The following is a 12287-nucleotide window of genomic DNA, read 5'->3' on the forward strand; positions in this document are numbered from 1 at the left end:
AAATTCTCAAACAAATGCGTATTCCTATGTCATCTCCGGCATTGCCATCAACAACAAAAGGGATCGTCGCTCCTCCACTCCTCGTAGCTAAGTATAGTCATGTTGATGATGTCTTCAACACGTTTTTTTGTATTTTGAAATAATCTCCTATTCCTTTGCAACCAGACGTTCCAGATTACCGCGAAAAAATTTATAAACCACTTCTTACTTTCCTCCTTCCTCGTGACACCTGTCCAGCTTTGAAAGTGTTCCTTTAAAATGCCCAGAATGGACCAAATTTTGCCAAATTCTAATAACCAAGCGCACCACACCTGCCATGTAAAATCACAACCAAGAAACAGGTGGTAGACATATTCAACATCCTTATCACATAAAACACGCACATTATCACCCAGATTAATAATTCCGAGTCGACAAAGTCTTTCTTTTGTATTCACTCTACCTATCAACGCAAACCATATAAATAGCTCAACTCTTGGAGGGACTAAACCTTTCCAAATAGCCTTAGTAAAGCTATAGCTTGTTATGTCCTCCGAAAGTGTCTCCACCTGTAGTACCTTGATGAGCGGATAATTTATACGCTTTTTGGCATTGTTTTTACATAGTTTTTAGTATATTTTTATTAGTTTTTAAATAAAATTCACATTCCTGGACTTTACTATGAGTTTGTGTGTTTTTCTGGGATTTCAGGTATTTTCTGGCTGAAATTGAGAGACTTGAGCAAAAATCATATTCAGAGGTTGAAGAAGGACTGCAGATGCTGTTGGATTCTGACCTCCCTGCACTCAAAGTGAATTTTCTAGAGCTACAGAACTCCAAATGGCGCGCTCTCAATTGCGTTGGAAAGAAGACATCCGGGGATTTCCAGCAATATATAATAGTCTATACTTTGCCCGAGTTTAGACGACGCAAACTGGCGTTCAACGCTAGCTCCCTGCCCTATTCTGGAGTCAAACGCCAGAAACAGGTTGCAAAGTGGAGTTAAACGCCAGAAACAGGTTATAAACTGGCGTTTAACTCCAGGAAAGACCTCTCCACGTGAAAGCTTCAATGCTCAACCCAAGCACACACCAAGGGCGCCCCGGAAGTGAATTTCTGCATCATTTACTTATCTCTGTAACCCTAGTAACTAGTGTAGCATAAATAGGACTTTTTACTATTGTATTCAGGGATCTTTGGATGTTTTAGTTCTGAGATCATGGAGGCTGGCCTCTCGGCCATGCCTAGACCTTGTTCTTATGTATTTTCAACAGTAGAGTTTCTACACACCATAGATTAAGGTGTGGAGCTCTGCTGTTCCTCGAGTATTAATGCGAAGTACTATTGTTTTTCTATTCAATCCAAGCTTATTCCTAATCTAAGATATTCATTCGCACCCAAGAACATGATGAATGTGATGATTATGTGACGCTCATCACCATTCTCACTTATGAACACGTGCCTGACAACCACTTCCGTTCTACATGAAGATGAGATAGAATGAGTATCTCTTAGATATCTAATACAGGGGACCGAGTCCGAGATATTAGAGTCTTCGTGGTATAAGTTAGAACCCATGGACGGCCATTCCTGAGATCCGAAAAGTCTAAACCTTGTCTGTGGTATTCCGAGTAGGATCTGGGAAGGGATGGCTGTGACGAGCTTCAAACTCGCGAGTGCTGGGCATAGTGACAGACGCAAAAGGATAGTAAATCCTATTCCAGTATGATCGAGAACCGACAGATGATTAGCCATGCAGTGACAGCGCATTGGACCATTTTTACAGAGAGGACGGGATGTAGCCATGACAACGGTGATGCCCAACATACAGCTTGCCATGGAAAGAAGTAGGAATGATTGGATGAAGACAGCAGGAAAGCAGAGGTTCAGGAGAAACAAAAGCATTTCTATACGCTTATCTAAAATTCTCGACAATGAATTACATAAGTATCTCTATCCTAGTTTATATTTTAATTATGTTTTAATTATCAATTGTCTATAACCATTTGAATCCGCCTGACTGAGATTTACAAAGTGACCATAGCTTTCTTCAAGCCGACAATCTCCATGGGATCGACCCTTACTCACGTAAGGTTTATTACTTGGACGACCCAGTGCACTTGCTGGTTAGTTGTGCGAAGTTGTGACAAAGTGTGATTCACGTTTGAGAGCACCAAGTCTTTGGCGCCATTGTTGATGATCACAATTTCGTGCACCAAGTTTTTGGTGCCATTTCCGGGGAAGGGAACGAACAACAATTTCACATTTGTTTCCGGCAACAACAGTGCCAAGTTAGGTTCGGCAACAACACCAAGTTTTTGGCGCCGTTGCCGGGGATAGTTCGAGTTTGGACAACTGACGGTTCATCTTGTTGCTCAGATTAGGTAATTTTATTTTAATTTTAAGCTTTTATTTTTATTTTCGAAAAATATTCGACAAAAAAAAATTCAAAAAAATAAATTATTCTATGGCTTCAAAATTTAAGAATGAATTCTAGAGTTTCATGAAACATGTTGAAGCCTGGCTGGCTGTAAAGCCATGTCTAACTCTTTTGACAGAGGCTTCCACTCATCAGCACAGAAGCAAGTTGAATGAAGTATCAGCTATTGTATGTCTGATTTGTATCTGCTAAAGCTTAGCTGGCCATTGGCCATGTCTAGTGTTTTGGACTGGAGCTTTCACTGAAAGCTTGGCTGGCTAGTGAGCCATGTCTAATTCCTGGACCGGAGTTTTAGACTAACATTGCAAGATTCTTGGAATTCCTATTAAAAATTTTGAAATCCTTATTTTCCTTTTCAAAAGAATTTTCAAAAAATCCAAAAAAAATTAATAAAATCATAAAAACCAAAAATATTTTGTGTTTCTTGTTTGAGTCTAGTGTCAAGTCATAAGTTTGGTGTCAATTGCATGTTTATCTCTTTCTTGCATTTTTCGAAAATTCATGCATTGCATTCTTCATGATCTTCAAGTTGTTCTTGATGAATTTCCTTGTTTGATCTTTGCATTTTCATGTTTTGCATCTTTTTCTTATTTTTCATATGCATTTTCAATTTGTTAGTGTCTAAAAATTAAAAATTTCTAAGTTTGGAGTCTTGCATGTTTTCCTTTTCTAAAAAAAATTTCAAAAAAATAAGTTCTTGGTGTTTATCTTGACATTCAAAGTGTTCTTGGTGTTCATCTTGACATTCATAGTGTTCTTGCATGCATCATTTGTTTTGATCCAAGATTTTCATGCATTGAGTCTTTTTTATGTTTTTCTCTTTCATCATTAAAAATTCAAAAAAATAAAAAAATATCTTTCCCTTTTTCACTCATAAAATTCGAAAATTTGAGTTGACTTTTTCAAAAATTTTTAAAATCTATTTATTTCTTATGAGGCAAATCAATTTTTCAATTTAAAAAAAAATTCTATCTTTTTCAATTTTTTTTCAAAAATCAAATCTTTTTCATTTTTCTTTCATAATTTTCGAAAATTTCAAATTGATTTTCAAAAATCTTTTTCTTATTTTTATTTCATATTTTCAAAATTAATGCTAACAATTAATGTGATTGATTCAAAAATTTTAAGTTTGTTACTTGCCTAATAAGAAAGTTTCAATCTTTAAATTTTAAAATCCTATCTTTTTGTTTCTTGTTAGTCAAGTAATCAACTTTAATTTTCAAAATCAAATCTTTTTAAATTTCTTTTTCAAAATTAATTTCAAAATCTTTTCTAACTTATTTTCTAGCTTCTTGTCTTTTCAAAATTGATTTTCAAATCTTTTTCAATTAATCTTATCTTTTTGTTTGATTCATATCTTTTTCAAAACTACCTAACTAACTCTCTCTTTCTAATTTTCGAAAATTCCTTCCCTCTTTTTCAAAATTCCTTTTTTTATTAACTAATTGTTTTAATTTTTACTTTAATTTAATTTCATTTTTCTTTTGTGTATTTTCGAATTCTAACTTTAAATTTAATTTAAAAACAAAAATATTTTTCTTTTCTTTTCAATGATTTTCGAAAATTCTTCTCCCTCTTTCCGTGTTCGAATTCTTTTCTGCTCACATAAAGGAACCTCTCTACTGTGGCAAAAAGGATCCCTATTATTTTCTGTTTTCTTCTTTTTCATATGAGCAGGAACAAGGATAAGAACATTTTTGTTGAAGCTGATCCTGAACCTGAAAGGACTCTGAAGAGGAAGCTAAGGGAAGCCAAAGCACAACTCTCTGGAGAAAATCTGACAGAAATTTTCGAAAAAGAAAGAGACATGGCCGAAAATAATAACAATGCAAGGAAGATGCTTGGTGACTTTATTGCACCAAATTCCAATTTACATGGAAGACGCATCTCAATCCCTGCCATTGGAGCAAACAATTTTGAGCTAAAGCCTCAATTAGTTTCTCTGATGCAACAGAACTGCAAGTTTCATGGACTTCCATCAGAAGATCCTTTTCAGTTCTTAACTGAATTCTTGCAAATCTATGATATTGTTAAGACCAATGGGGTTGATCCCGAGGTCTACAGGCTTATGCTTTTCCCATTTGCTGTAAGAGACAGAGCTAGAGTATGGTTGGACTCTCAACCTAAAGATAGCCTGAACTCTTGGGATAAGCTGGTCACGGCTTTCTTAGCCAAGTTCTTTCCTCCTCAAAAGCTTAGCAAGCTTAGAGTGGATGTTCAAACCTTCAAATAGAAAGAAGGTGAATCCCTCTATGAAGCTTGGGAGAGATACAAGGAACTGACCAAAAAGTGTCCTTCTGACATGCTTTCAGAATGGACCATCCTGGATATATTCTATGATGGTCTGTTTAAGCTATCAAAGATGTCACTGGACCATTCTGCAGGTGGATTCATTCACCTAAAGAAAACGCTTGCAGAAGCTCAGGAACTCATTGACATGGTTGCAAATAACCAGTTCATGTACACTTCTGAAAGGAATTCTGTGAGTAATGGGACGCCTCAGAGGAAGGGAGTTCTTGAATTTGATACTCTGAATGCCATATTGGTTCAGAACAAAATATTGACTCAGAAAGTTAATATGATTTCTCAGAGTCTGAATGGAATGCAAGCTGCATCCAACAGTACTCAAGAGGCATCTTCTGTAGAAGAAGCTTATGATCCTGAGAACCCTGCAATAACAGAGGTGAATTACATGGGTAAACCCTATGGAAACACCTATAATCCCTCATGGAGAAATCATCCAAATTTCTCATGGAAGGATCAACAAAAGCCTCAACAAGGCTTTAATAATGGTGGAAGAAATAGGTTTAGCAATAGCAAACCTTTTCCATCATCCACTCAGCAACAGACAGAGAATTCTGAGCAGAATCCATCTAACTTAGCAAATATAGTCTCTGATCTATCTAAGGTCACTCTAAGTTTCATGAATGAAACTAGGTCCTCCATTAGAAATTTGGAGGCACAAGTGGGCCAGCTGAGTAAAAGAGTCACTAAAACTCCTCCTAGTACTCTCCCAAGCAATACAGAAGAGAATCCAAAAAGAGAGTGCAAGGCCATTACCTTACTTGGTATGGCCGAACCCAGAGAGGAGGAGGAGGACGTGAATCCCAGTGAGGAAGACCTCTTGGGACGTTCAATGACCAATAAGGAGTATCCCTTTGAGGAACCAAAGGAATCTGAGGCTCATCTAGAGACCATAGAGATTCCATTAAACCTTCTTCTGCCCTTCATGAACTCTGATGAGTATTCTTCTTCTGAAGAGAATGAAGACGTTACTGAAGAGCAAGTTGCTAAGTACCTTGGTGCAATCATGAAGCTGAATGCCAAATTATTTGATAATGAGACTTGGGAAGATGAACCTCCCTTGCTCACCAATGAACTAAATGCATTGGATAGGCAGAAATTACCTCAAAAGAAACAGGATCTTGGTAAATTCCTAATTCCCTGTAACATAGGCACCATGACCTTTGAGAAGGCTCTGTGTGACCTGGGGTCAGGAATAAACTTAATGCCACTATCTATAATGGAGAAACTTGGGATCTTTGAGGTGCAAGCTGCCAGAATCTCATTAGAGAGGGTGGACAACTCAAGAAAATAGGCTTATGGATTAGTAAAGGACGTGTTAGTAAAGGTTGAAGGCCTTTACATCCCTGCTGATTTCATAATCCTAGACACTGGGAAGGATGAGGATGAATCCATCATCCTTGGAAGACGTTCCTAGCCACAGCAAGAGCTGTGATTGATGTGGACAGAGGAGAATTGATCCTTCAACTGAATGAGGACAACCTTGTGTTTAAAACTCAAGGATATCCTTCTGTAACCATGGAGAGGAAGCATGAAAAGCTTCTCTCACTGCAGAGTCAACCAAAGCCCCCATAGTCAAACTCTAAGTTTGGTGTTGGGAGGTCACAACCAAACTCTAAGTTTGGTGTTGAACCCCCACATTCAAACTCTAAGTTTGGTGTTGGGAGGTTCCAACCCTGCTCTGATTATCTGTGAGGCTCCATGAGAGCTCACTGTCAAGCTATTGACATTAAAGAAGCACTTGTTGGGAGGCAACCCAATGTTATTTAATCATATCTATTTTATTTTCTTTTTGTTATTTCCTGTTTTAACGCCAGAAACAAGCACCAAGCTGGCGTTTAACGCCAGAAACAAGCATCTACCTGGCGTTAAACGCCAGAAATAGGCTACTTCTGGGCGTTTAACGCCTAAAACAGGCAGCAGTCTGGCGTTAAATGCCAGGATTGCACAGCAAGGGCGTTTTACACGCCTAATTGGAGCAGGGATGTTAAGTCCTTGACCCTACTGGATCTGTGGACCCCACAGGATCTCCACCACTTCTTCTCACACCTTTTCATAACCCTCTTCCCCAAATACCCTTCACCAATCACCTCCAATTCCCCTCCAAAACCATCATACACCCACCTACACCCACCCACTCAAATTCAAACCATCACTCCTTCCTTTTCACACATTATAACCACCTTAAACCCCCAGTGGCCGAACTATTCACACACCTCCATCTCCTCTATTTTCTTCTTCTTCTACTACCTTCTTCCTTCTTTTGCACGAGGATGAGCATACCTTTTAAGTTTGGTGTGGTAAAAGCATTGCTTTTTGTTTTTCCATAACCATTTATGGCACCTAAGGCCGGAGAAACCTCTAGAAAGAGGAAAGGGAAGACAAAAGCTTCCACCTCCGAGTCATGGGAGATGGAAAGATTCATCTAAAGGGTCCATAGCTCAGTGGTAGAGCATTTGACTGCACAACAAGAGCATGAGGAATTCCCTCACCAAGAAATCCCTGAGATACCTCAAGGAATACATTTTCCTCCACACAACTATTGGGAGCAACTAAGGATAGGAGCACCAAAATCACTAGGGATGGAGCAACAAAGACAAGGAAGAGACATAGAGGAGCTCAAAAGCACCATTGGTTCTTCAAGAAGAGGAAGACGCCACCCTCACTAAGGTGGACCCGTTCCTTAATCTCCTTGTTCTTATTTTTCTGTTTTTCGTTTACTATGCTTTATGTTTTATTTATGTTTGTGTCTTTACTATATGATCATTAGTGTCTAAGTGTCTATGTCTTAAAGCTATGAGTGTCCTATGAATCCATCACCTTTCTTAAATGAAAAATGTTCTAAAAACAAAAGAACAAGAAGTACATGGTTTCGAATTCATCCTTGAACTAGTTTAATTATATTGATGTGGTGACAATACTTTTTATTTTCTGAATGAATGCTTGAACAGTGCATATGTCTTTTGATATTGTGGTTTATGAATGTTAAATATGTTGGCTTTTGAAGAATAATAAAAAAGGAGAAATGTTATTTGATAATCAAAAAAATCAAAAAATTGATTCTTGAAGCAAGAAAAAGTAGTGAATACAAAATCTTGCAAAAAAAAAAAAGAGAGAAAAGAAAAATGGCGAAAAAAAGAGAGAAAAAGAAAAAGCAAGCAGAAAAAGGCAAAAGCTCTTTAAACCAAAAGGCAAGAGCAAAAAGCCAATAGCCCTTAAAACCAAAAGGCAAGGATAATAAAAAGGATCCAAGGCTTTGAGCATCAGTGGATAGGAGGGCCTAAAGAAATAAAATCCTGGCCTAAGAGGCTAAACCAAGCTGTCCCTAACCATGTGCTTGTGGCGTGAAGGTGTCAAGTGAAAACTTGAGACTGAGCAGTTAAAGTCAAGGTCCAAAGCAAAAAAAGAGTGTGCTTAAGAACCCTGGACACCTCTAATTAGGGACTTTAGCAAAGCTGAGTCACAATTTGAAAAGGTTCACCCAGTTATGTGTCTGTGGCATTTATGTATCCGGTGGTAATACTGAAAAACAAAGTGCTTAGGGCCACGGCCAAGACTCATAAAGTAGTTGTGTTCAAGAATCAACATACTGAACTAGGAGAATTAATAACACTATCTGAATTCTAAGTTCCTATAGATGCCAATCATTCTGAACTTCAAGGGATAAAGTGAGATGCCAAAACCATTCAAGAGGCAAAAAGCTAATAGTCCCACTCATCTGATTGGAGCTAAGTTTCATTGATATTTTGAAATTTATAGTATATTCTCTTCTTTTTATCCTATTTGATTTTCAGTTGCTTGGAGACAAGCAACAATTTAAGTTTGGTGTTGTGATGAGCGGATAATTTATACGCTTTTTGGCATTGTTTTTACATAGTTTTTAGTATGATTTAGTTAGTTTTTAGTATATTTTTATTAGTTTTTAAATAAAATTCACATTTCTGGACTTTACTATGATTTTGTGTCTTTTTCTGTGATTTCAGGTATTTTCTGGCTGAAATTGAGGGACTTAAGCAAAAATCAGATTCAGAGGTTGAAGAAGGACTGGAGATGCTGTTGGATTCTGACCTCCCTGCACTCAAAGTGGATTTTATGGAGCTACAGAACTCCAAATGGCGCGCTCTCAATTGCGTTGGAAAGTAGACATCCAGGGCTTTCTAGAAAAATATAATAGTCCATACTTTGCTTGAGTTTAGATGACGCAAACTGGCGTTCAACGCCAGCTCTCTGCCCTATTCTGGAGTCAAACGCCAGAAACAGGTTGCAAAGTGGAGTTAAACGCCAGAAACAGGTTATAAACTGGCGTTTAACTCCAAGAAAGATCTCTCCACGTGAAAGCTTCAATTCTCATCCCAAGCACACACCAAGTGGGCTCCGAAAGTGGATTTCTGCATCATTTACTTATCTCTGTAACCCTTGTAACTAGTTTATCATAAATAGAACTTTTTACTATTGTATTCAGGGATCTTTGGACGTTTTAGTTCTGAGATCATGGAGGCTGGCCTCTTGGCCATGCCTAGACCTTGTTCTTATGTATTTTCAATGGTAGAGTTTCTACACACCATAGATTAAGGTGTGGAGCTCTGCTGTTCCTCGAGTATTAATGCGAAGTACTATTGTTTTTCTATTCAATTCAAGCTTATTCCTATTCTAAGATATTCATTCGCACCCAAGAACATGATGAATGTGATGATTATGTGACGCTCATCACCATTCTCACTTATGAACACGTGCCTGACAACCACTTCCGTTCTACATGAAAATGAGATAGAATGAGTATCTCTTAGATATCTAATACAGAGGACCGAGTCCGAGATATTAGAGTCTTCGTGGTATAAGTTAGAACCCATGGACGGCCATTCCTAAGATCCGAAAAGTCTAAACCTTGTCTGTGGTTTTCCGAGTAGGATCTGGGAATGGATGGCTGTGACGAGCTTCAAACTCGCGAGTGCTGGGCGTAGTGACAGACGCAAAAGGATAGTAAATCCTATTCCAGTATGATCTAGAACCCACAGATGATTAGCCATGCAGTGACAACATGTTGGACCATTTTCACAGAGAGGACGGGATGTAGCCATTGACAACGGTGATGCCCAACATACAGCTTGCGATGGAAAGGAGTAGGAATGATTGGATGAAGACAGCAGAAAAGCAGAGGTTTAGGAGGAACGAAAGCATCTCTATACGCTTATCTGAAATTCTCACCAATGAATTACATAAGTATCTCTATCCTAGTTTATATTTTAATTATGTTTTAATTATCAATTCTCTATAACCATTTGAATCCGCCTGACTGAGATTTACAAAGTGACCATAGCTTGCTTCAAGCCGACAATCTCCGTGGGATCGACCCTTACTCACGTAAGGTTTATTACTTGGACGACCCAGTGCACTTGCTGGTTAGTTGTGTGAAGTTGTGACAAAGTGTGATTCACGTTTGAGAGCACCAAGTCTTTGGCGCCATTGTTGATGATCACAATTTCGTGCACCATACCTGCACAAAGGAGTTAGTAGAAAATACACCTTGCCTGTCAAATTTCTAGACAACTCTATCCTCTCTATCAGAGGTTAGTTTGACCGGCCTCAATGTTTCATGTAATTGATTCAGAAGTTCCAACTCCCATTGGAATAGCTCATGCCTCCATTGGAAGTTCCAAATCCACTCAAGCCCATCCCAGAACCCACAAACTCCTATGACAAAGCCTTTTTGGTTTGAAACCGAGAATAGCCTTGGGAACCTTTCCTTTAGAGAACCGCAACTTAACTAGACATCTTTCCAAAAGTGAGTCCTTCTACCATCACCAATCTCCATTGCCAAGCCAATTATCATCTTATCTCTTAGAGATTGCTCCTTAAACTGTATCTAACAAATGTCCTTCCATGGCCCCCCTCTAGTAGGTAAATCCTGGATTGATAAAAGCTGGTTAGGGGAGAGATTATTACGAGAGCAAACTACTTTCTTCCACAACGAACACTCCTCTTTAGAGAACCTCCCCCACCACTTAAATAGCAGTGCAGTATTGCGGAGCATCGCATCACCAACTCCTAGCCCGTCTAGCCTCTTTGGGGCTTGGACCACTTCCCATCTAACCAAAGCCATGCCATTCCCCCCATCCTCCTTACCCCACAAGAATCTCCTTTGTAATGAAACAAGTTTCTCCGCAACAGCTTTAGGCATCTTATATAGGCTTAAATAATATACCGACAAACTATTTAAAACTGACTTAATGAGTACAAGCTTCCCCGCTATATTAAGTACCTTGGATTTCCATAAGCTTAGCTTCTCCTCCACTTTGTCTATAATTGGCTTCCACGTCTTGACCAGCCTAGGATTTGCACCAAGAAGGATTGATAAACCACTATTTTATGGTTTATAATGTGTTTAATTGTGTGGTTTTATCATGATTTTTACCCACTTATTCATATGATTAGCATGCATTTATATTTCCTTCCTAAAATTATTACATGATTAAAAACTTGCTTCTTAGAGACTTTTAATTATGTATTTTAATTCCCCTTTATTCCATTCGATGCCGTGATCTGTGTTAAGTGTTTCAGGCTTTATATGGCATGAATGAGTTGGAGATTGGAAAGGAAGCTTGCAAAAATGGAAGGAACACAAGAAGTTGAGGAGATGACCAGCGAGAAATGACACAGCCGCATGGCTCACGCGACCGCGCGAAAGAGAGGAAATCGCAGTGACGCGGTCGAATGACTCACGCAACCGCGTGGATTGGAATAGCACAAGTGACGCGGAGGCATGGACGACGCGCTCGCGTGGCAAGTAAAATGCCGAATGACGCGTCCGCATGAATGACGCGATCGCGTGACGTGCGCGATCTGCATAATCTGCAGAATTGCTGGGAGCGATTTTGGGCCCTGTTTTGACCCAGTTTTCGGCCCGAAAAAGCAGACTAGAGCCAGAGGACATGCAGAAACCAACAACAACATTCATTCTACACAGTTTTAGATTTTAGATCTAGTTTTTACTCCTCCTCTAGGTTTTTTTCTCGACACATTCATAGTTCTTAGGATTTTAATCTCTATTGTTCTTTGCATTGGGATATTGAGAAGAGTTATTACCTCATCAAGACTTCGTCATTCTAGTTCGTTTTCTTTACTTGGCTTTACTCTTCCATGTCCTTTAATTTACTCAATTTTACTATTGGATTATTTTAGAATTTATTAATACAAGAATTACTTTTATTTTTAATTGATTCCTTTGAGTTTTATTTATCATGTCTTCCTTTAATTCCCTTTCTTATGTTATGAGTTCTACATTCATAATGAGCGAGTAGTTCCTTAACTTGATGGGGATTTGATTGAAAGGAACCCTTGAGTTGGGGTGCTTAAAAGAAAAATTGTAATTGGGTTTATTGTTGGAATGCTCTCTAATCACTGACACTAATCCTTTTCAATTGAGCGGATTGGGACTTGTGAATAGAAACAGCATTCCAACTTGTTTGACCTTCCCTTACCTAGTAAAGGATAACTAAATAGAACAACCTTCAATTATCAATTAATCTTGAGAGTACTGCAACAAGAATAGGACTTCCAACTAATC

The 12287-nt window shown here is 38.5% G+C and overlaps 1 non-coding gene across 1 annotated transcript; it reads right to left on the bottom strand.

Moving 5' to 3' along the window:
• Positions 1-4619: 4619 nt before the first annotated feature.
• LOC148576078 (small nucleolar RNA R71) lies at positions 4620-4727 on the bottom strand. The gene has a single exon (XR_015904605.1). It is a non-coding gene; the product is annotated as a small nucleolar RNA R71 (small nucleolar RNA).
• Between the last annotated feature and the right edge of the window lie 7560 nt (positions 4728-12287).

This window comes from Arachis ipaensis, chromosome B1 (assembly GCF_059453495.1).
Source record: "Arachis ipaensis isolate K30076 ecotype BB chromosome B1, ASM5945349v1, whole genome shotgun sequence".
Lineage (NCBI taxonomy): Eukaryota > Viridiplantae > Streptophyta > Magnoliopsida > Fabales > Fabaceae > Arachis > Arachis ipaensis.